Genomic DNA, 27,040 nt, shown 5'->3' with positions numbered 1-27,040 from the left:
AAAGAGAGCAAATTATCAATTTCAGGTTTGACAAAGGCATATAAAGGAATGCCTTTTGACCCTTACAAATGTGTCTTAGGCTTTTATCACTTTTTAAAGTATATATATGTTATAGCAGGGTGGAGAAAATGAAATTGGTAAGAGATTTCATCTGAAGGGAAAGATTTTAACTCTTTATGGAAACTGTTGTGATAAGCCAGCCTTCTTGGAGGCTAGTTTTGCAAGACCAGATGCAGTTGTCTCAAGCTTTTAAAAAAAATGCACATGGCAAGAAGAAGAGAAGTAAAGGGGAAGTCAAAGGAAATTTTTAGTATGTGGTATGGACTCCTCTCGACGACGCTACTCATCACTGAGGAATATTCCAAATGTCTTATGAAGGGAAGAATCAGAAGACGTTTGCCAGCAGAACAAACAGCAGTACATACCTAGGTTTCTGCTATCTACTATCTGCCCTGACTCCGATCCTGCTAATTCGTTGATGTTTAACTATCTGCATTACTTTGTACAGACTGTAGTTGACACAGCGTTCCTAGGAAGTCAGCTTGTAGACAAGACAAAGTGTGAGCTGAGAGGAAACATGAGTGAAAAACTTTCCTGGACCTCAATGAACAGCAAACAAAATCAAGCAATTAAGATAAATGGCAGTAGAAACAACATTTTTTAAAGCTCATTAATAAAAAAAACTCACCATACCACCTCATTACTCAGTGTATGATGCAGAATGTAAAATCAGTAATACAGATTGTTTTTTTTCATCATGTTTATAATTTCATCACTTTGGATTTGGCATTATTTCTTAAATAGACCCAGTTAAACACACCAACGCATGCGCGCGCACACACACACACACACACACGTTGATTTTCCATTTGTCTAAACTTTTTGACCTTTAAAATGAACTTACTCTTGTTTTGTTATGTCTATTTTTGTTTTGTTGCATGCATATATGTGTACCATATGCATATATGTGTACCATATGCATGCAGTGCTGGTGAAGAGGGTGTTTAATCTCATGGGACTTCAGATAGAGATGGTTGTGAGCTGCCATTTTGGTGCTGAGACCCAAACCTAGCTCTTCTATATAGGAACAAATACTCTTAGCTACTGAGGCACTTCTCCAGTGCTATTTTTTTTACAGTGTGTTGTACATCTTTGTCTTAAATATTAGTCAAGAGTAAAATCATATTACATAAGATTCATCAGTTTTCTACACTTTATATATTAATTAAATACATTAGGCACAAATTGCTTGCCATCTATGTTGAGAGAACAGATCACTGTGAGGGAAGAACCCTTAGTAGATGCGTCTCAGCCAGGGTAGTGTTTCCTGACTCCTGCATCTATGTTCTTGCAGAAGCTCAGGTAATCTTGAAGCTGAGATTTGTGATTCGTCTTACTTACTTTTCACTTCTTGTTCTCTTTTGTCTCAGGGAGTCTTTGGCTCTAGTGGGTAGATCAGGTTGAGAATATTGATCCATGTTAGTCACTGCCTTTCCTGCTACCTATTTGTTATTCTTCCTGAAACGTAAAAGCAGGGGAAATGCTATCATATTATTTTAAATTTAGGAAAATATTTCTAAGCTAAAATGTCCATAGACAAGAGGTCATTAATTCTAGTGGAGTAACAATTGCAATTGCAGTTTAATTTAAGGTTTTTGTGTGGGATGAGTTTTGTTTTTTATATTTTTATGAATAAAAAAATCTATCTATATGAATAGATATTCCTATAGATTGGCATGCATATATGAAGATATATAAGGATAGGTGACACTATAATAGAATTCTTAACTATGATAATATGTATATTTTAGTCATTTTATTTAATTTACACTCAAAATTTTAATTTATTTTTAATAAAAACTAATGATTGCACATGTTAACAGGTACAGGAGATTTTGAAATATGTCTGGAATAATCTTACAGAACTAAGTAACTTATATAACCTCATATTTTTTTTAATTAGTGAGTGTATTTGACAATTTATTCTTAGGATAGCTCAGTAGGTAAAGGTACTTGCTGCTAAGACTGATAACCTATGTTTGCTTGATGGTAACCATGTGGTAGAATTAACAGAACCTTCCTTGCAGATTTTTAACTGACCTTTGCACACATGTGGCCATATATGTATGTGTGTGTATATGTATATTTATGCATATGTGTGCATTGCATATATATGCATATATAAAATACGTAAATATAAAAAGTCTAGACTCAACAGTTTGAAAAATAGATTGCAAGACATAGTATTTTAATTTATATGAGTTTTGAATTTTGCTACACAATGTTGAATTGGTTAATTATCTTGGGCAATTATTATTATTTATAACCACATTTAGTATTTCCACGAACTTCTAGATTCAGTTAGCAAAGGCAGAACTAAACATTAGAAGGAGAGAAATAATTTTAATATGACCAGAAGTGTGTCAAACTGTTTACTTGTGTTTTTGTGTAAAGAGAACACTCTAGGTAGCTTAACATACTGCACATATGGTAATGTGCTATCTTTGGATTTTGCCCCGCAAGGCTCACATGACACTTGCAGAGACTAATGAAGAGAGAACCCGCCATTGCAGTCATGACTGCATTTAGAAAGTGACAAGGGAACCAAACATCCAAGAGCTAAAGGATTGAGACACAACATAGGAAGGATCAAGAGGTCACAATAAATCCAACATCACCATGCACAAAACAATAATTGGAGGATTATACATGAAAACTATAATCTGGCTTTGTGTGCCAATCATGGGCAATTCATGAACGATGAGATAGCAGGTCCTTTATAAAAGGAACCTATCTGTTCATCTTTGCCTAAGGATTACCAATGGCCTTGCATCTGAGGAAAGCAACTTTAAGTAGTTATGATACATCTCCTTATACTTAACGATTTATAGGACATGATTGTATGCCCTGAGCCTAGCATTTGGCATGGCTGGAAGGTCAGTTTGTCATTAACTGGTTGTGTCTTTGTCTAATCTTTCTAAAATACAAGTGATGATGGTTTTACTGATGGGGATCACATGAGATCATAGGCTTAAGTGTCTCATCCCAAGGCAGCCACTGTCATATTTCTAAACTCAAGCCATATTTTTTTCAATTACTCTGCCACCATGACTGACACAAAACTGTGCCCTGTCTGCTGACATCATCTGAGAGTTCAATCCCTCTAACAAGTATTTGTTTCTTGTAGACTAGTTTCCTACAACTAAAACTTGTTTTAGAAAGAGGAACCTACTTCTCCCTCTTAATGTTTCTTCTACTTATTTATACAGGCTTTCTCTTACTACTAACCCAAATATAATACCTGTCTACCCTGTAGTGATCCATTAGTCTACTGCCATGAGGGTATGACTCAAAGGGTCATGCAATTGAACACATGGTCTCCAGTTAGTGATGTTATCTTAGAAGGCTGTTGAACTTTTAGAAAGATCCTTATCAAAGGAAGAAGGTCACTTGAGGATGATCTTGAGGCTTTATAACATGAACATCACTTCCTGTCTACTCTGTTTCCCAACTGTAGACGTAAAGTAAGCCGCTTCCTCCAGCTCCTGTGAGCATGCCTTCCTCATGATGGACTACCTGCCTCTTTAAACCAGAGTTCCCAACAAACTCTTCAGTTTTACGTTGCTCTTGTTGGATATTTTGTCACAGCAATTGGAAAAGTAATAAACACAATCACCCGATATAATTTTCTCCACAGCATATGTCACTTTATAAAAATTGTCAATTCTACTTTGACATTTTTTTCTGACACCATCCATTCCTGCTGATATCAGTAAAGATGTAGGCTCTGTGTGAGCTAGAACATCACTTAGGACAACTGTTTGAATTACCAAAGAACGCTTAGAATTTAGCATAGCACATCTCACAGTGGAGACTCAGCAATGTATTAAATTATGAAATGCATTGGCATATTGCCTTTTGTCCTATGGACATCATCTCTTGTTTGAACACATGTTCAATATTGGCAATACTCTATACACAAGAAAGATGGGGAATTTAGGCCCTGAGAGAACTGCTCCTGGCTCAGGGCTCAGTGTGAGTCTTCTCTGAGGCCCTGGGAGTCAAAGCCTTTTGCTTCAGTCATATAGGACTATTAGCTTTTACTGCCTGGAGTATGTACTGTCACAGTTGATCATTTGAACTTTCATGGCATCTCAGTGCTGATGTGAGTATTTAAGATCTTAATAGCAAAAGTAAAAAGAATATTTACATAGTCCATAAAAGGACACCTTATGCTTCCATTCAGCATTTTACAGCCCTTCCTCACAGCAGGGAGTAGATTCAGTGAAGCACTACAGTCTTATATTACCCCCGATTCACACCACAGTCAAATGACCACCCTGATTTTAAAACTTCCTGAAGCAAATCAACCGCTGCCACCGGTGCTAAAATGATACTTCTCTCTTAACTCTCAATAAATCCCCCAAATGTTATGCAAATTGAAAAATACCCTGTCAAAAGACTGTCAGAGAACACCTCTCATTCCCAAGGACTATTTGTAAGCATAAAGAAACATCCAGAAAGATGTAATAAATTGTTATAGCACACCGTTCTGGCAACCGTTAATAAATCAATATGAAGGGGAGTTCTGAAGGGCAAAATGTTGCTGTCGGTGGGTGTCCGATTTAATTTTACTCTAAATTAATATTTCGAATATGATGAGTGAGCTGGCAGGAACAGATTTCATGATTAATTCCATGGAGTCGAAAATGCTTTGATGGCACTTTAATAGGTGGGCCACTGATCTAAAAGTGTCTGAAAGGAGCTCACGTGGCCAAGCTCACAAATTGCATGATAATGTGAATCCCACCCAAGGAGGAGATTTACTTTTTATTTTCAAATCTCTTGCGTACCTTGGGATAGATGCGTTTCATCATGCAGGCAGAGACATTTTTATAGTGTTGTGAGCCATGGCTGAATGATACATGCTGTGTGAGGGAGCAGAAAGTACCATTAGGACCCTCTTGTAACTCCTGCCTCCTGGAAGCCACATAAATCAGCTTACAATGGAGCCATTGCTCCCCTGAAAATGAGGGTCCCTACAATGAAAACACTGTATTTCAAAAAGACCAGGGAGATAGAGACAACCTAAGCTCATGAATGAGAAGCACAAAATGGAACCTGACTGTTTATCTTAGGGTTAACTATGACTTTAAACCACTGGTAGCATGACAGTCTGACAGTTGTTTGGCTGGAAGACTATCCTTAGAACTTAGTATTTGTTAAATATTTACTCACGGCAGTAAGGACTTGGCTTAATGACATGGCACTGAAGATGAAGGCAATAGAGTGCTGGTTCAGATGCCAGCTTATGGGCCAATAGTTTGATTGAAGGAGGCTGAGTGGGGCATCAGACATGCTGTGTTGGAACTATATAAGAGGACAGGACAGCTTTTTCTGAGCTCTTCCATGCTTTGAATGGTTCTTAAAGAATAAATAGAGGAGCACATACATATATTTGTTAGTAAACACAGACCTTCAGGTAAGGAGGCAGCAAGCTGGTAGTGCTACCAATAAGGTAGAAAACATGCCCAACCCTTCTATAACACATGGTTCAAGGAAGCTTATTATGGTCAAAAGTTAACTAAAGCTCTCTTTTTCTGCATCTCCTTGACTCCTGTCACACAGCCTAAAGTCCCCGTTCCTATCTTTGACATGAAGTATAGACCACATATTTACTAAGTCTCCTTTCTTCCCATGCAGGATCTCCCTTTCCTGCACAAATCTTTATAGATGCCTCATGTTGTACAGCGAAAGTGATCTTTCCTTCAGTCCTCCAGAGTGCTGGACTGCTGAACTGCTTGTCTACCTGTCTGCCTATCGTGCTAATAAAACCATTATCCAAGGAAGGATTCAACCAATGCCGTTTTCTCAACCCAATCTCCTCCTTTTCTTCCTCTTCTAAACTAAACTATGTTCTGTTCTAAACAGAGAGAGCAGAAGGGAAATCATAATGTGAAACTTGGGGTATATTTGAAGAACGATACTTAGTTTAGCCCGATCAGAGCCCATACTGTTAAGAAGATGAAAGGAACTATGTTAGAAAACTGGGCTTGAAATCAATAAAATGTTTTGAATGCTATGTTGAAATGGACCATCTTCTTTGTGCAAAATTAGTCATGATTCCCAAAGAGGTAGAGACATGATATTTTTCTTCAGGAGACTAGGAAAGCTCAGTTTACTTTAAGGATTATAATGTTAAAAAACATTTTCCTCTATCTCAGTGTCTGTTTATAGCTAATGGTAGCATATATGATCTAACACATGTGCAAGAGCAAAATTTGGGGGAAAATGGTAAGGTCCAGTATCGATTAAATGTACTTCGTGGGTCTTAAGCACATAAAAAAAGAGCTAAGAATCCAGTTAGGAACATTACATGTGGATACATTGTTCAAAGGAGACATCTAAGTTGTGGGAAATTGACTGAGGGTTTTGAGAATGGACAAAGTGGAAAGAGAAGAGATCTAAGGTACATACTTAAAGTATTATCGACTAGGCATGAGAAGGATAATGAGAGGCAAATGAAAAATATTAAGGATGTTTAAAAAATAAGGGGTCAATGATATCAAGTATTGTATAGAGAGTAAATGAGAGAATAAGATATGGCTATTGAAATTTCCAATAAAACATATTAGTTGGCATTGTCAAAGGTTTAGTAGAAGTCAGATCTAGTCTATAAATCATGAGATTATAGGTGGAAACTAAACGCACGGTATATATAGTTAAGTCTCCAAAACAGTGTTCAAGTTTGACTTAAAAAAATACCTCTATTCCCCACACTAGATGAAAATCCAAGTATGTATTCAAAATAAAATTTTAAGCTATTAGTTAATGTCTTAGAGTTTTACTGCTGTGAACAGACGACATGTCCAATGTAAGTTTTATAAAGTAAAACATTTAATTGGAGCTAGCTTGCAGGTTCAGAGTTTCAGTCCATTATCATCAAGGCAAGAGCATGGCAGCATGTAAGCAGGCATGGAGCAGGAGTAGCTGAGAGTTCTACATCTTCATCTGAAGGCTGCTAGCAGAATACTCACTTCCAGGCAGCTAGAACTAGGATATAAAAGCCCACACCCACAGTTACACACCTACTCCATCAAGGCCGCACTTCCCAATAGTGCCACTCCCTGGCCCAAGCTTATACAAAGCATTACAGTTAAACATAACACTTAGTGAATATAAAGGCATGTATACAAATGATAGTCTTCACTCCGCTCTTAAGTACCATCTTGTCCTGTGAACCTGTAGACTTCATGAAACATTAGGATGGTGTAAGGAATCTGTCTTTGTAATCATTTTCATATCTCCCAAGGGTTTATTTGCTTCAGGGGTAGTTATTTGTTATCATAATCAATCCGTGTTCATTGAAGAGTTCATGGAATATTGATCAAGACCCACAGGAGAAATTTAAGAGGTGAGACTTAAAACTTTCACTTGAGTGATTGAATTTGAATCGAAACGTCTTACTTTTAAGTAATCAAAGCTATCAAGCAAGCATATAAGGAGGAGACTTGCTTGTTCAAACAGCTTACATTTTCTTTTGAATTTTGTCGGTTTTGTTTGTTTGGGGTGTGTGTGTGTGTGTGTGTGTGTGTGTGTGTGTGTGTGTGCATGCGTATGTTTCCTCAGTTTGGTTCAGTCAAACTTTTAGCTATAAGTGAAATATTACGATATTTTTGTTTACATTTGAGAATATTTGTTAGAAATTTTAATGCTGTAAAATATCACTTATTGACAAATATTATCTTTAATTAGTATTTACATTTAAAAGAATATTTCTGGAGATTTATACAGAAACTATATTGGAACATGCCTAGATCTTCCTGCTATGTATTTAAAAATTCAAAAATTGCATGATGATTTTCTTCCATTAAACGTCTAGTCAAATCTAGCACCCAAGAAATGCTTTATTATTTTAGTATAAATTGTGAGTCTTCTAATGCAGAAACATTGTCTTTGGGCCTAAACTTAATCTTTATGACAACAAGTGAAGTTGCTTCTGTGTGAATGAGTATGAATAACAAGGAGGAAATGACAAAGTCAACTCCTTTGTGTCGTTTGCTTCACATAAGGGTTGAGCACTTGGTGCAGGCACGTAACTCATGGGTACCACAGTAAACATAAAGGAAAAACATTGTGTCCTATGCTTTTTGTAGGAAAAAAATGTTTTATAATGCTTATATAAATGCTAGGGTAAATGCAAGCTTGTTAAAGCTTCTGCTGGGAGGGAAAAAGAAACCCGAACATCTTTAATTTAGTCCCTCACACATTTTTTTTTTAAATCTACTGAGTTGCATGTTACTCTTTTTCTTTCTTTACTATTGCTACATCAAAGTACACATAAGTGATGTTTAGGATTATTTACTATGCATTGGCATTACACCTTTGTTATTAATATTCATTGAAAATCTTGAAAATTGATTAGCTAATTAAGTGCAAAGACTTTGTTGAGATTCTGCTAACTCATTGTTTTCTTTAATAATCTTCATATACAGAAGATCATTCCCTCATTTTTTTTCACACTTTCCTAGAGGACCCTCCCAGCAAATTATTACTTAACAAGCTCACAGATTTTTGTTAGGCTGCTAGATTACTGGAAGTCTAAACCGTCTGGTTCAAAAGCTAATATCTGAATCTGTAAATTTGCAAGGATGGGAAAGTATCAGACTCATATGAATGAATCTACTTTTCTTCATTCCCGATTCAACAAAACAAGTCTAATAATGGAAGCATCGTAAAGATGAACATTCATTCCAACTGGTCTTGTTCTTTCTGGAATGCAGCTGAAAGAGATGTATTGTTACTCCTCAAGATCACTTTGATTATGGTAATTCTTCCAAAGAAACCAAGTTCTAAACCATGTTGGGGTTTAGTTGCCAAGCCAGGCCATCTCAAGCTCTTCATTGGAGGCACATAATCCTGCCATTTCCTTTTCTATATTTGATCAAACTTAGAGACATCAACTCTTCAGTCTCATAAGAGTAATTTTTAATACTTATTAAAAAAGAGTAATTTTTAAAAATTACATTTAATGTATTTGATCCCAGTTTTGTATTATGTTTCAGAATCCTCTTTATTGTCTCATTTCAGCAATTTTGTTGTCAAGGGAAGGACATATCATAATTTTGAACACAACATTAATAGTTTTATTATATTTGTTTTAATATTTAGCTATTTTTGCATTCAATGTGAATTCTTTTCTCATCGTCCAGAAATTGGACACTTTACTGAGATTGTCAGGCTTGGTGGATAGGGCATTTAACAGTTGAGCCATCTCACCAGCCCAAGATTTCCTTATGAAATTAGAATTCAGCTCAGTTTGAAATTTACATATGCCTTACCTTAGTTATATTTCCACTGATGTGATAAAACACCATGACCAAAAGCAACTTGGTAAGGAATACGTATTTAAGATTTTAAATTTTCTCAAAATACAGATTATGTTACACTTCGTCTATACAGATATGCAGTATGAAGCCAAACAGTTGTTAATCCCTATCACCTTTCCTCATTGTACTGTTTGTTATTCAGTTTCCTTATTCAATTATAAACATAGAAATTATATAGACGTTTTGAAATAAATTATAACAATATTTCACCATTACAGATTTCTTGGTATAGAATTTTAATCCTTTGGTATTTTTTCAAGATTTATTTTAACGTAGAGAAATTTAGAAAAATATTTAATTTATAATTCAAATTTGGCTATGCTCTCTAGCTCTTCAAAGCAGTAGGCCTGTAATAAATCATGTCTATCTCCTCTGCTGCTCCTGTCACACATTTCTGGAAGTTTCTGAGGGAGTAAATCTTTCTATGAATTGAAAAAAATGTATTTTCCGTATGCCTAATTTTGCATTATAAGCTTTCCAGATTATGATGCTTGATTCACAGAACATGTGTTTTAAATCTTGTTATAATCAGGAATTTTTCATTGTATGAGTTTATTTATGTGTCAGAGAACTGGTTCAACTGATGAGCATGTATTTTTTGTCAGTGCCATGCTGATTTTGTTATTACGGCTCTGCCATGTAATTAAAAATTAGTTATAATAGTAATTTCAGCATTGTTTTATTTACTCCAGGTGGCTTTGACTATTTAGGCATCTTTTCTCTTTCCACATAAATTTTACAGTGTTTCTCCTACTTCTGTGAAGAATGGCATTGGAATTTTGTTTGGGGATATGTTGAATCTGTAGATTAGTTTCAGTAATATAGCCATTTCTACAATATTAATTTTGTTTTTATGATCATATGATAATCTTCCACATTTTAATGTGTCCTCAGTTTCTTTCTTTGATCTTTAAAAATGTTTATTGTAGAAATCTTCCACATTCTCAGTTAAGTTTATTACAAGAGAGTCTCTTGAGTTTTTTTGAATGGAGCTTTTTCTTAAAGTCTTGTTTTTAGCATGCTTGTTATCAGTAGTAAGGTTTCTATATTTGTATGTTGATTCTATATCCTATAATGTGTTTATCAGTTATAAGATTTTTATACTGGTGTCTATAGTGTGTCTTATATGTAATATCACACTACAAATAGAAATAATTTGACTTCCGCTTTTCCAATTTGTGTCCTATTTCTTTATTTAATACTCTCTCACCAAGTATGAAAAATGATTAACTATAGATAAAATGCACTAAGGTAAGACCTGAATCAACTAGAGGAGAACAGAGGGAACAGACCAGGTCTTCCAATAAGAACTCAAGTAAACCAGAAAAATAAAACTAAGATTTCATAAATGAATCATAAGTCTACTACATCACAAAGGAAATAATTTAGTAACCATTCAGTCTATAGAATTGCTGAAAGTTATTCTTGGGTATACAGCTAATTAAGTGATAATATCTAGAATATATAAATAACTTGAAGAGAATATTTTACTACATCAAATAACCCAACCAGCACATGATGTGGAAAGTTTTCAACACATTAAATGCAAACCAAACATGAAAAAAAAAGGTGGGTCTCTTCAGCCAACAGGTAAATGGAAATTAAGTGAACACTGAGATTCCATCTCATCCTGTCAAAATAGTTACCACTGAGGAAGCAAATAATAACTAGTGCTGACCAGGATGTAAAAGAAAAGGGAACTCTCATATACTGATACTGGAGAAGTAAAATAGTCAAGATGTAATGGAAATCCATGGAAGTTTATCAAACATCTTACATAGTTGTATCACTCTTGGGTGCTTATAACTGAGGAAATCTAAGTCAGCATGCCACATAGATACTTGCAAATCAATTTCTATTGCTAGAGTATTAATAATAGCCAAAGTATACAATCAACCTCCATGTCCACTAACAAATGAATGAGTAAAGCTTATTTAAATACAATGAAATTAGATATGGTCATTTGCAGGATAATGGATGCAATTGGAGATCATCATGTTCAGATAAATATCATGTGATTTTTAATTCATTTGTGGCCCTGAGACTTTATTCAGATCCTTAATATGATATGTGTGCATTAGATATGAAAGTAGAAGCAAGAATCTCTGGCAGAATGACCTGGAATATAGAGAGGAGAGAAGGAGAGAGAAGATGTTGGAGGGCACATGAAGACAACCAATATGTGTGATACTATAACATAAAAATGTGTTTACATGCAACTAATATGTGAAACCCCTTTCTGTTATGTGGAAAGCCCCTTTCTCTGATGTATCTGCTTTACTATCTATTTGGTAGATATTTATTATGGTCACTCCATGTTTCTTTCAATTGTTCTTAATTTGTGTACATTTTCTCTAACCTTTGTTTCAAATGGAGTGGTAGACATAAATAATCAAATCTGTACATAGTGGAAGACAGTCAACGTTTTCTTTCTTTTTTTTTTTAATAGTAAATGTAGCAAGTAGTGCCAGCAGATATGTTTTAATGGATGAAAGCAGAGAGTTGAAGGAGAGACTTGAAAGTCATGATGGTACTGGGGAGATAGATGCTTATGAAATTGTAAAGATCCTTTCCTTAGGAAATTGCTTACCACCCAAACATGTATGTATGACATCTTTTTAGGTTGTTCCCAGACAGCTATGATATAGTTTTAGTTAGCAATGATTGTTCTCTAAAGTGAAACACTACTAACAAATTGGAAAAATAGCATCCCAGATCACAAAAATGAGAAGTTCCAAAAATTCAAGGAAGGATGTCTGCCTGTTTTCATTGGCTGGAGAAAGCAGACAAGGACAGATTGACTGTGATAGAAAAAATATTGGAAGAGCATTGCTTACAGTGAGAAGCACAACAGGACAGGCGGATTTCAGAGGAACTCTCTTCAGGAAGCTTTCAAGGACTGGAGAGTAGAAATCCAAAGTCAAGGCAAATAGTACTCCCGTTTCCAGAGCTTCACATCTATTTGAATAATTTAGATTCTTCAATAACACTGTCAAGAACTGAATTTCCTTGTCTATTTTCTTTTTACTATTAGTCATTTAAGAGGTTGGGCCAACAATAAGGAGCTGGGTGTTGATGTTTCATTTAACTAGTCACTTACTTTCTCTTTTTGTCATAATAAAAGTCAAAGTTTAATAAAAATTGAAATTAAAATTCACACATATGTGTTTTATTTGTGCTCACTGTGCTCACTAGATGCCAGAAGAGCTCTTCCCTCTTTCTAATTGTCCTTACCCAAAACATCCCTGTTTGCCCAGTGTCCATTGAAGCTGAGGAAAAAAAATAGTTGGTACAGTATTAATTTTTGATATTAAATAATAATTTTTGTAGGAATGGAGGGGCATGAAATTTAGATCTCATCCTATTGATATGTGCAAAAATGAAGTTTGCTTCATTGTGCAAATAGACATTTTCTATCTGCATTCTCCACAGTGAAAACCACAGGTAGCCCATTTGTGACGGGACATATGACCTGTCCCTTCCTATTCTTGTTACGATTAGTGAACAAATTAGTGGACTATATACTATCCTTCCTGAACAATGTGGTCATTCTTCTAGCTTCAGACCATGAACATATAGTACACTGGTGACTCTTTTATGTCTAAGTACATATCCACGTGTCAACTCTTCTGAGTCCTATGGGATCATTGATCATAAATTACTGCCTCTTTGTTGTGTAACAAATAGGTTAAAACAATGATCAAGAAGCCACCTTTTCAAGGATCAAGTGACCATAAGAGTGTGGGTTCATTTCTGGGTCTTCAATTCTATTCCATTGATCTTCCTGCCTGTCTCTGTACCAATACCAGGTAGTTTTTATCACTATTGCTCTGTAGTACAGCTTGAGGTCAGGGATGGTGATTCCTCCCGAAGTTCTTTTATTGTTGAGAATAGTTTTCGCTATCCTAGGTTGTCCAGTGGAAAAAGGACAGCATTTTCAACAAATGGTGCTGGTTCAACTGGAGGACAACATGTAGAAGAATGAAAATTGATCCATTCTTATCCCCTTGTACAAAGCTCAAATCTAAGTGGATAAAGGACCTCCACATAAAACCAGATACACTGAAACTAATAGAAGAGAAGGTGGGGAAAAGCCTCGAATACTTGGGCACAGGGGAAAAGTTCCTGAACAGAACTCCAATGGCATATGCTCTAAGATCGAGAATTGACAAATGGGACTTCATAAAATTGCAAAGTTTCTGTAAGGCAAAGGACACTGTCAATAGGACAAAACGACAACCAACAAATTGGGAAAAGATCTTTACCAATCCTTCATCTGATAGAGGGCTAATATCCAATATATACAAAGAACTCAAGAAATTAGACTCCAGGCAACCAAATTACCCTATTAAAAAATGGGGTATAGAGCTTAACAAAGAATTTTCAACAGAAGAAACTCGAATGGCCGAGAAGCACCTAAAGAAATGTTCAGCATCCTTAGTCGTCAGGGAAATGCAAATCAAAACAACCCTGAGATTCCATCTCACACCAGTCAGAATGGCTAAGATTAAAAACTCAGGTGATAGTAGATGCTGGCGAGGGTGTGGAGAAAGAGGAACACTCCTCCATTGTTGGTGGGACTGCAAGATGGTGCAACCACTTTGGAAATCAGTGTGGCGGTTCCTCAGAAAATTGGACAAAGCATTACCCGAGGATCCAGCTATACCACTCCTAGGCATATACCCAGAAGGTGCTCGAACATATAATAAGGACATATGCTCAACTATGTTCATAGCAGCCTTATTTATAATAGCCAGGAGCTGGAAAGAACCCAGATGTCCTTCAACTGAGGAATGGATTCAAAAAATGTGGTATATTTACACAATGGAGTATTACTCAGCTATTAAAAACATTGAATTTGAGAGGTTCCTAGGTAAATGGATGGAACTAGAAATTATCATACTGAGTGAGGTAAGCCAATCACAAAAGAACACACATGGTATTCACTCACTGATTATTGGATATTAGCCCAGAACCTTAAAATGCCCAAGATGCAACTCACAGGCCACATGAAGTCCATAAAGAAGGAAGACCAAGTGGGGGTGATTCGGTCCTTCTTAGAAGGAGCAACAAAATACTCAAGGGAGCAAATATGGAGACAAAGCGAGGGACAAAAACTGAAGGAGGGGCCGTCTGAAGACCTTTCCACCTGAGTATCCATCCCATGTGCAGTCACCAAAGGTAGATGCTGATGTGGAAGTCAGGAAGTGCATGCTGATAAGAGCCTGATATGGATGTCTCCTCAGAGGTCTTCAAGAGTCTGACATATTCAGAGGCAGATGCTCACAACTAGCCATTGAAGTGATTATGGGGTTCTCAATGGAGGAGTTAGAGTGAAGACTGAAGGAGCTGAAAGGATTTGTGGCCCCATGAGGAGAGCAACAATACCAACCAACCACAGCTCCCAGGGTCTAAACCACCAGCCTGGGAGCACTTATGGAGGGATCCAGGGCCTTAGCTGAATATATAAGAGTGGAGGGCCCTGCTGGGCACAGGTGGAAGATGAGATCCTTGACCTCATGAAGGCTGGACGCCCCAGGGGGTGGGAGTTTTGAGGGTGGGGAGGTGGGAGTGGGGGGGGTAGATAGAGGTTACATCCACAAAGAAGAAGGAGGAGGTGTGAGGGGATTGGGGGTTCCTGGGTGGGTGGGGGATGGGGTAAGGGGACAACATATGAAATGTAAATAAAACATCCAATAAAAAAATTAAAAAAAATAAATAAAATTTTATTAGTTTCCACAATTAAAAAAAAAAAAAAAAGAAGCCACCTTTTCTGCTTTTTAGTCCTGGCTCTCACTTACCAACTTTGTTAGAATAATCATGTTCTATAATCTCCATGAGCCCTGTTTGTAATGGGAGAATAGAAATAGCATGCAGCTCATCAGAATGTAATAAGGATTCAATTAGGCAATTAGCATGGGGCTTAACTAGTTTCTGCTATATAAGTGGTAGTGATAATATTTATTACGTCTACTTTTTATTATCTCTTACTTTTGCTGAAATTGCTTGCTTCCTGTATACTTTAAGGCTTTATGTAAAAGTCATAAACAGTTGAAATAAAAGTATCATGCAAACTTTATCCTTTAAATTGGTAGTTTATATACAATAAATTATATTAATATAAGCTTGGTTTATCACTAAATCATTTTAAACAGTATTCTGTCTAAAGTAAAAAAAAATATTACTTTTTAAAAATGTCCAAGTTGTGGTTATGGTCAACGAAAATGCTTTGAGAATTATATTCCCATTGGCCTATTTCGTAAAAAGGAAACTTTATTGTAACAAAACTACATAAAAGGCCTAGAAGATTTTTATAAATATTTTACTTTTAAGAATGTGAGTTTTGTGATCTCTCTCCGTATGCTGTTGGGACGCTTATTATCTTGAGCTCTCAAATCAGATTGAGAAAAGGCAAATGTTTCTGTGAAGTTTCCTCTCATGTATAAAATTCTTTCTAATCAGAATAGGGTATCACTGAATAGGGCAGAAAGAGGAGATAAGCGCAGACCCCATGAGGCCTGATGCTAATTCTACACTCCTAATCTCTTCAAGGGGAAGGTACTTTTCTCTGTTGAAGACTTAAAAAGAAGTACAAACTTTGGCATTCTCATGTTTTAGCTAGTTTTAGCTAGGATAAAGATTGACAGTTCCCAACTTCTTATACAAGAGTTTTCAGAAGAAAAACATATATATATATATATATATATATATATATATATATATATATACCTTTAATGAAGGCAGAAGTTGAACAATACTCTCACATGTGTCAGGAAGCATCATCAAATGAGGAATATCATGGTCAGCTGGGGAACAATGATTAAAGAAGACGAAAATATTTGCATAACTCAGACACATGTTCAGTTCCACAAACTCCATAAGGACAGAGTGCAACAACAACAGGGAGGGTATGGTGAGGTCCTGTCAGTGCCTTCAGTTGCCACAGTCTGAATGCTATCTGACTCTGAATAAGAGGGGTTGGGCACAGTGTCATGCAGGAAGGAGCATATTGTGTGTGTCACTGAGCGATATGTGTATCTGAGGAGGATAGGAAAGAACTAAAGGAGATGAAGATTAGTCATATAGATCTCATTGATGTTCATCAGGCTTTGGACTTTGAGAATTAGAAAGAATTCCAAAAATTCAATAACATAATCTTTCATTTTTACTTTATACCAGGTTGTAAAGAGAAAAATTGTGTGTAAAACTTTCCTTAGTTGGGTTGTTCTTGAATCACAATGCACGATAATTTGTTTAAAAAGAAAATTAAGAAAACTGAATCTCTCAAAATATTCTTCAACCAAAGCAGTAGTGGAAACTAAGATTACAAAGCTAGGCATGAGGACATCCTGTTAACCAAACCATTTCAAAGACAGAGGCCTAGGGATGGATCACTGTGAGTTCTAGGCCAACCAGAGTTACCTAGTGAGGTTCTGTTTCAAAAAGAAGCAGAGAAACTTAGATTACAAAATAGTCAGAAAATATTGACAGTGAAGGTACTCACTCAGGAAAAGGTAAAACCCATGCACCCATTAAAGCACACAACTCTAAAACATACACATATAAAAAATGAGATAAATTCAAATAAGACAGATTAACGTATTAACTTGTTAGAAAACAATACATAGAGAAAGTAATCAGAAAGCGGGAGTAGCAGTGAATGCCAATATGAACTAGTCAAAGAACGTAATATGTTATTATGTCGTATTTAGTAATGCATCAACTTAGACCATGATAAAGTAAATGGAAAAAGTGGCATAAGACATAGAAAAAGTACATAAATAGTGGGAAAAAAATCAGCTGCCATAGAACACAACTTTTTCTCACTGCAGAGAGTAAAGAGTAGCCCTTAAAGCACCACTCAGAGTGCTTCAGAGTTCAATTTCCAAGGACACACCCAGCAGCACAAAATAAAAACAGGTAATGAAATAGCATATCGTAATGCCAACACACAGTCACATTTTCTGTCTCTGAACTTTTCTCTGCTTGCAGATGGAAATACTTGTCTGTTATAGATGCTAAGATATACTACTGTTGTTATCTACACTTGCAAATTTAAATTTCAATGTCATGTTATAGATAGATTTTTTGTTTTACAATTATGAATAAATTGAAAAATACCACATTGTGTCTACTGTTTTTCATCTATTATCCATCTATCCATCTATCTATCCATCATCCATCTATCCATCATCCATCTATCCATCATCCATCTATCCATCTATCTATCCATCTAACATCCATCCACCCATTTATCTATCTATTTTTCTATCTATCATCTATCTAGCCATCTACCATCCACTTGTCATCTATCCTCTATCTATCTGTCTATCTAATAAAGAAATGGCCATTGGTACCCACACCACCATCTTCACAGGTCATATTCTTATTCTGTTTCTAACTTTGTTTAAGTTCCAATATCCTACCAATTGCTTCTCAATATACATGCAAGTATAATCTTAAATAAAAATTTGGGCACTGAATTAATCAATTTTCTGTTCATTATTGCTAAGTATTCTCAGGGTGACCAATTGCCCCACAATAATTATTAGAGGACTCTCCCATTTTGTTTTTGAAATCTCTCTTCTTGTTGATAGAGCAGGTCATTTTAGAGCAGGTCATTTTACAAGCGTAGTGCCACCGGGTTAAAAGAGAAGCAACAACTGATTTCTATAATATTAGAGAAATTTTTAGGTCTAATAATCAGCTTACAGGTTAGGAAAAGCTTTATATATCCACAGGAGCTTCTCATTCTATTCGTGCAGGCATAATCAATCACTGCTATGTTCTTTCACTGAGTTAGACTGTTTGAAAATTTCTATTACCATATTATATTAATATCTTTGCTCAAAGACAGCATATGTTTACAGATTATTTTATCAACCCTGAGTGGCATTTTATGCTTGAATTAAATGGAGCCTGGTCCAACCTAATTAAATTGAAGCATTTAGGAAGTCATACTACATTTTAAACATTAGGCTTTAGGAAATTAATTTTATTACATTTTTTTTTGCTTTAGAGCTTTAAAATTAGTTTTAATTTTTATCAGAGAATATTAGTATACTTTAAATTATATAAATATATATGTAATTTTATCAAATATCTACATATGTTTTTCTGAATTTTTTGAAAACCAATTTTACCCTATTTCTCCAACTATTTTCTGATCTTTGAAGTAGCTACTTATAATTCACAGCCCATTTTTTATTATTAATCACATATTTCCCTATAATTTATTTACATTTTCACTTTTTCATGTTATTTTCTTGACTTTATTGGTTAAATTCCTCAGGGTACTTACCTCCTACTCTTCTAGAATGTTCTTGAGTGTTTTATTCCTATATTCTAGTGGACAAACTTGTAAGATTTATTTTGTGTTTTAACAATTAAACTCATTTCTATAACCTCTAAACCCATATATCAATCATGTGGTGGTAGTTTATAGGAGAAATGCATCCTTCCCACTCTTGCCACAGAGAGAGAAACAATCCTATTTCTTGCTTTCTTAGGGGCAATTTGTCAGTGAACTACTTCACTAGAAGCTTCCTGCCTGTGATCTATTATCAGCCTCACTTCCAGGAGTGAATAGAAGAAATTCCAGATTTCACATTAACAAAATCTAAATATGGTTCTTTCTTGTAACTACAAAATCAGCTTTATAACAATGGCAGATGCTACTTGGCTGCCCATTTGCCTCTAACTCCCCAAGGGCTAGGGCCCTGCTTTCTCTCCATTATCAAAGTCTTTAGTTTGCCTTGAGCTTCTTTTGTTGTAGTTTTATTTACTTTTGGTGAAAAAAATACACCAAAAATATACATGTAATCCACCAACTTCCATTAAGCTTTTGAAATTCTTAGAAGGTAAGAATCCCTTTCTAAAGTGTATGTTATATAGGTTAAGATGCAAAGTGGACATAAACATAGCAAGTTTCTTTGGAGAAATGAACAACCCCTCACCGGTTTCATACATCTCTAAATGCCTTTCCTGGGCTGAGCTTAGCATATGTACTCTAAACCAGTAGCATTTCAGAATATTAAAGATTAGCCACAATCTTGATGAATCAAAAAGTCAGTAACACTACTAAAATAATAAGAGGGATATTTATAAAATATCATAGTGTGATTCCATTATGTTGTATGAAGATGCATAGCAATGGTCTGATTCTTGCAACAGATGAGTAAAGGTTGGGGTTATTTGCAATGATAATAAAGAAGCACTGGGTCTGGTGGGAGAGGCTTCTCCTCTCTGCTACAGGGGAGTCTGAGATAGCAGAATTTCAAGTTCAAAACCTGCCTGGAATACAGAGTAAGTTCAAGGCTAGAATGGGTGGCTTAGCAAACTCTTTACTCCAAACAAACAACTTAACCAACCAATCAACTAACTAACAAGAAAATTAGTTACAATTAGGCATGGGTTTAATGCTTAGTGGTGGGTCACTTCCCTAACCTGCACTTGGTACTAGGCGCCCATAAAAAAAAAAGAAAGAAAAAAGAATCTGTGAAACAATTACTTCTAATTACTTATTCCTTATTCTAATTCTGTGTGTGGATATTAATGTGACTTTATGTGTCATATATTTGTATGCATGCCACAGTTATGTTATACTTTTGAACATAGATAAATGTTTATGGTTAGGTGTGGTGACTTAGGCCTATAATTTCAGTGTTAGGGAGGCTGAGAAAGGAGGAGTACAACGAATTTCAGGTCAATTAGAGATGGAGAGTGAAATTCTGACTCAAAAACAGACAAAGAAGATTACAATGCCAGTGTAGATAGCAATATAAGCTATATTATTATACCAGGACATAGAAACAGTTAATAGACAAGAGTTTCTGTTTAAGACAGTAGCCCACAGCTAATTAAAACACAACTTTTGGTTATTAGATGTCACATCCCCAGGGAATACCAGCTCTATAGATAAAATAACTGAGCAATTCAATGGCCATCTTAAGTGTCCTCAGATTTACTTTAGTAATAACCTATTCATAACCACTTTCTGGGCATCATGCTGACCACTAAGTATCAAAAGTTTAGGGCATAGTCACTGTAATGTCACATATAATGAAAGCCTCTGTTCATTGTCACATATAATGAAAGACTCTATTCATTTTCACATGATAATCTCATTATTCTTATCTAGTAATTTATATCATATATGGCCAGATGGCTCAGTAGTGTAATATATGAGAAAATAAGCTGTCTGCAGATATTAAAAATGGCTTGCTTCTCATAGAGATTCATTCCACTTAACCACAAAAGAAAGCCTATTAATTAGACTTTTGAATCCCATTAGGAAAAACAAATACCAATACTTAACTGCTCAAATATGACATGATAGAAAATTGCTAACATAATTAGATTTTTAATAGTGTTAATGACTCTTGTATCTTATTAATAAGAATTAAAGCTAATGTAATATTATATGAAGAAAAATTGCCACTGTATGCTCTTCTACAGGGAGATGTGGCATGGCTATGTCTATTTCCACATGAAGGAGTTTTAATTTTTATTCCCTTGCAGTTGTAATATAACTCACATGTTTCCTCACTTAATATATTATCTCTGACATTATGTGACAGAAGGTCCTACAAGCATGCCATTTAGGACTGCTGTCTCATTAGATAGTCTAAGTCAAGCATGATGTTGACTCTGACCACAAAACTACTCATGTTAAAGGTTGAAATGTCTTTTCTCTGCCCTGTTTTTCTACCTTTTTTCAGATTATCACTCCTTCAAAGCCTTGTTTCAACCTTGATCGACTTTCTCATTTATTAGCAAATTACATTCACTGCTTATGCCATACAATTTATCATTTCTGGCATATTCTCGCTCTCCCTTTACTTATTTTATGTGCGTTAAAAACACTAGTGAGTACATTTCATCAATTAGTTCACAAACCAATGTTCATTCAGTATCTCCTATGTGTCTATCATGTTGAAGACATGGTATCAGAAAAGACACAGACTTTGTATTTGAAGAAGGGGTTTATTTATTCAAATTCTATAGGTGGATTAGAAATTTTTCTTTCTTAGAAACTTAAAAGAACAATATTCATACATCTATGATCCCTTCCACTATTCACCACCCTAGCTGCCACAAAGACAAATGGATGCTCGTTTCCAACTAGACACCAAGCTGAACATCTGAGAAAATAGCCAATATTTGAGATAGATGGCTTGCCAACCCACTTACAAACCTGCCAGATACATACAGATTATAAAAGATTCAGTGGAATGACTTATGATGAGACCAAAACTGTATTTGTTCTTTCTCTGTGTGTACTGGCATGTACTTCTAATGCAATCCTTTTGGGGAGTAGACTTCTACTCTATGTATGGTTCATGGCCCACAGAGAAACAACAGTTTTATCTAGGGGTTGCTCGGAATTTCAGAATTTTGGGTGTTATTTCAGAAACCATGACCTACAATTCAACAAAATTCCTGTCCTAGTTTTTTGTTACTGTATCAATATATTGGACAGTGGGCAACTTTATAAAGAAACTCACAATTTCCATTACTAAAAATCAAGCAAACATGCTCTGGCAAGGATCTTCTTGGATGTATCATTTCATGACAGATGGCACCTTAACGACTAGAGTGTTTGTGAGAGGGGAGATATCATGGCATAGCCAAAAGCCAGAACACAGAGAAGAGCCAATCTTGCTGTCCTCTTCTGGGCTCCACCTGGTAAGTATCTACAAAGCCTTTCTATTACCACATGATGAACCAAGCTTCTAATGTGGACTTTGTAAATATATATTCAAACCATTTGCAAAGCCAAACTTCCAATTTACTTTTAGATACAATACCACTTCCAGAACCTAAGATTGCTTTTTTTTTCATGTTAAATTGGATATTTTCTTTATTACATTTCAAATGTTATGTTTTCCCTGTTTTCCCTCTGGAAATCCCCTATCCCATCCTCCCTAACCCTGCTTCTATAAGGGTGCTCACTCACCCTCTCACCCATTCCTGTCTCCCTGCTCTGACATTCCCGTACACTGGAGCATGGAGCCTTCCCAGGACCAAGGTCCTCTCCTCCCATTGATATCTTACAAGGCCATTCACTGCTACATAAATGGCAGAGGATTTTGTTCTTCCTTATAAGAAGGACTGAAGCATCCACACTTTGGTCTTCCTTCTTCTTGAGCTTCACGTAGTCTGTGAATTGTATCTTGGGTATTCTGAGCTTCTAGGCTAATATCCATTTATCAATGAGTGCATACCAAGTGTGTTCTTATGTGATTAAGTCTGCTTTCAAAAATATTCATATTCTTCTTATTTTACAAAGAAAATGAGAGCCATTATTTTAGTCTTCATTTGTTCATGTTGCGACAACAAAGTAATGTAGGCTATGTGGCTAATACACATCAGAAATACATAATTCTAGAGACTGGGAAATAGAGGAAGAGAGGCTGGTAGATGTTATGACGGCGTGAATCTTGCTTTGACCTCACTTGGTAGAGTGAGCAGCTCTCTACAAATCTTTTTCATAGTGCCATTAGATTTAGTTTCTTGACCCAAGATTGCTTCCCAAATGCTCTTCCTCCAGATGCCAGCACGATGATTCTCTGTGAGGATTTGGTAGGATGTTATGTGATGCCATTCTTTTGGAGACGGAAATGTCTTCTTATCAAAAACAGAGAACCAGTCACAGATGAAGGTAAGGATACCACTGAGGTTCAATTTGGGGGTTACTTATAGTAGTATGGATACAAAGTTCATTAAAGCAAGACAGTCAGCTGCATCAATAAACACCTACTCCTGAGTGGGTGACAGCTCACAAAAGCTGGATTCTTGGAGCTCACTAGACAATTTTTAGATCACTTCACTCATTTAAAGAACAGGTCATTTGAAAGAGGATTGAAAGAGGCGTGGGGATTTGAAATTAAGCACTTAAGTTTAAACAGTTAGTAGTAAGAACATGGTAGATTTGTCAGAATCCCTTGACCCAAGCCTTATATAGGTTCTACCATCTACATCTGTATTTGAAGGGCACTCTAATCTTGAGATTCCATGAGTCTAGGACATGTCCTGTAGTAACCACTCTGGTACTTATTTGAAGATCAATGTAATGGCCAGGGAGCTTTATCTAAACAAACTCCAATAAACCTTAATGAATATTTTTTTAAACACTCGTTCAAAGCCTAGAAAATAGAATGTCATTGGAAATAGCAAACCTGAGTTAAGGGGCCTGGAATCTTAATTAAAATAAATAAATATATAAATGAGTAAATGAATAAGAGACCCAGTAATAAAACTAGGTAATTTGTAATGCCAGTACATTTGGCGACAATTCTTTCTCACCCCATGTACTGTGATTGAAAGCATATTTGTTTTTACTCTTGCGATTTTTTAAATTGTAATCTATGTTAGTTTACAGAACTAATTATGAGTCACCCAAGTGGAACCAAAGAGTGCTGAGGGCCCCTGAAAGAGGACAAAGGGAATTCATTAAAAAATAATGTTGACTCCATGGTTTCAAAAGGTTGTTAGAAATGCTGAACCGAGGACATAGTTGTTTAAAATGGTCCCAAAATTAGTCTTTTATAAGTCCCAAGGTTTTGAACATGTGGTCAACATCTGGGTCATTTGTTCCCCAAGCAGAAAGACAGCTTCAACACCTAGGGTTCATGTGCTTTCTTTTGCCTTTTTTCCCTCTCCAGTTAGCATCATCAGCATCTTGGCAGTCTAGAGACCTTCAGTGTTTACTCAGGTCTATTTCCCCTAACTTTGAACTAAGTTATCACTTCTCTGTTTTCTCTGTTGCTGGATCCTGTGGGCTGCCTCTGGAAGCTTTTTATATAAAAGTTTGATAAAATCAGGCTTTAGAGTATGTTATCAAAGGTAAACATTTTGATTAGTTTATCCTTTAACAATAATATACATGTATATAACAGATTCTGTTCTCTCTCATCCCCACCTTCCTCTCCTGGTCCCTACTCCAGTCTCACCAATGCCCCCTCTTTAACAACTTTCCATACTGTTGCCATGTCTTATTTTGTTGTGTTGGTTTTCCTTTTGGCCTCCTGAGTTTTAGTGTATATTCCGACAACCCAAGCATTCTTCTGCAGAGACAGTGTAGAAAATTATTACTCAGAAACCTCATGGTCTGAGAAGGTCAAAGGATATAATTTATTATTCTTATAAGACATTATTTCTTTCACCAATCCAAGACTAATATCTAAGCCTTGTTTTTTTCTATAAAGAAATAGATAACAAACATTTCAGATTTTGAGGCTTACACAAACTTTGTTACACATGCACTATCATGTTGTAGTGTGAAGTGTCCATAGACAATATATAAACTAAGGACATACTGCATTCTAGTAAATAGTATTGGGAAATATATTTTTAATTTCTTATAGTTTATTTGTCATATTTGTGCTATGTATTGAGATGGATTATGTAAAGACAATTTCATTCATGTATACATGTGTTTGACTGAGTTCACTCCTGATGTTTTCCAGCCTCTGTTTTCCTCTTCTATTATTCCCAGTCATTTTCCCAGGGAGTTTCTTTTTCACTCTCAGATACCATATCCATATATCAGTTTGAGCAACTATATGGAATTTAGGTACATAAATGGGGTAAATATAGAATATTATCTTCTAAACCTGACTCTTTTGCCTAATATGTTTATCTTTGGTTGCATCCATTTTTTTCACAAGTGAAATAAATTCAGTCTTTGCAACAAATTTTCTCCTTTGTGACTGAATAAAATTATGACATGTGAATACAATTTTCTTACTCATCATTTGGCTTTGTTTTTTGTCAACTTGATACACATTAAAAATCACTTGATAAGAGGAAACTTCAGCTTGGGAATTGCCTTCATCTGAGGGGCCCATGGTCATAGCAATGGTGCAATTTCCTGGTGAATGATTCATGTGAGAGGGTTCAGCCCACTCTAGGTGATACCAATTGTGGGATGTGGTTCTTGATAGTATAGAGCAGGCTGAATAAGTCGTGAAGAGCAAGCCAGTAGGAACTGTTCCTTCATAGTCTCTGCTTCTATTTTGCCTTCAGGTTACTGCTTTAAGTTCCCTTCCAGGCTTCTCTCAATAATAGGCTGCAACTTGCAATTCAGATAAACACTCCTTTCTCAAGTTGCTATGGGTCACGATGTTTGATACAGCAAAGACACAAGTAAATACATTCATTCTTTTGCTGATATAAACCTCGGCTTATTCCAGAACTTGACTATTTTGACTGGTGCTCCAATGTAGATGTACAAATATCTATATGTTATGTTGACTTAAGTCTTTAGGCTACATGCTCAGCTGTGGTATATTCTTCTGTCTTATTGTTCTCAGCTCTTTAAAATAAGGAAAATTTTCCAGCTCATGTACTATATACAGCTAGGAGGTCAGCCAAACTTTTGATGTAGGCCCTAGCTTACGTTTAATTTATTCTATCTTCTAATATAGCCAATGATTTTGAAAAAAAATGTAGTTTTCTATACCTGCAGCTAATTAATAAATAAATTGATATGTCAAGCTGCTACTAATATTTCCTGTGAAAGGACTTTAGAGTTAAGAACTGTTGATAAAATTCTCATTCCTTTGTAGTATGATCTGGCTTTGGTTCAAAAGCAGTAGAACATATAATTTAGTAAATTGTTTTATAATACAAGGGCCTCAATCTGAGGTATTACTTACCTGTGGGTCTTTGCAAACTCTGGTTCCTAATTTAAAATCTAATTGTAATGAGTGAAACAAAGTGAGAAGCAGGTTTTGTGTATGCTGTCACAGTCTTTGTGAGTTCGTATGTGCATCAACACTGTATGCCTGGAAAATGCTGTTTGAATAATTCCTCCTTGAAAAATTTCACCCTTTACAGCAGCTAGTGGGAACAGATGCAGAGAATTATAATCAAAAGTAAGGCAGAGCTCAGGGAACCCTGCAGAAGTGGGAGAGGAAGGACTGAAGGAGCCAGAGGGGTCCTGGACACCAAGAGAAAACTGTCCATAGAACCAACTAAATGCGGCTCATATGGGGCTCACAATGACTGATGTAACAATCATGTGGCCAGCACGGGTCTTCTAGATCCTCTGCATACATGTGGTTGTTTGGCTTGGGGATTTTATGGGACTTCTAGAAATGGGAAGGCAGTGTCACTTTTCTGCCTTTGAGACCCTTTTCTTCTTACCAGGTTTCCTTAACCAGCCTTGATATGAGGGTTTGGACTTAGTCTTATTCCATCTTTTCATGCAGTATTGGGTTGATATTCCCAGGGAGGCCTGCTGTTTCCTAAAGAAAAACACAGGGGCAGTGGATCCTGGGGAGAGATGAGGTAGGAGGAGTACTGAGAGGGCCGGAGGGAGGGGAGACCACAGTCAGTATGCATTATATGAGAGAAGAGTGAATAAAAAGAGAGGAAAAAATTGAAAGAAAATAAAGAAAAATTCCACCTTTAATCAATAAGCTAACTGCAATTAATAGCTGCTAGAGAAAAGAAAATCATTTTTCTTCAATGAAGTGATACACTCTAACATGGGCACTGTGCACAGGAGTAGTTGGCCAACAAAAAATAATACACTTTGTGGGTTGTAATGGGCTATTTATTTATATTTTGTTGAGAGAAAAAGAGAAGGGAGGAGAGAGAGAGAGAGAGAGAGAGAGAGAGAGAGAGAGAGAGAGAGAGAGAGA

The sequence above is a fragment of the Grammomys surdaster genome, unplaced genomic scaffold, assembly GCF_004785775.1.
Source record: "Grammomys surdaster isolate TR1022 unplaced genomic scaffold, NIH_TR_1.0 125776, whole genome shotgun sequence".
NCBI lineage: Eukaryota > Metazoa > Chordata > Mammalia > Rodentia > Muridae > Grammomys > Grammomys surdaster.
The sequence above is the reverse complement of the archived record's forward strand: the minus strand, read 5'-3'. Positions refer to the sequence as shown.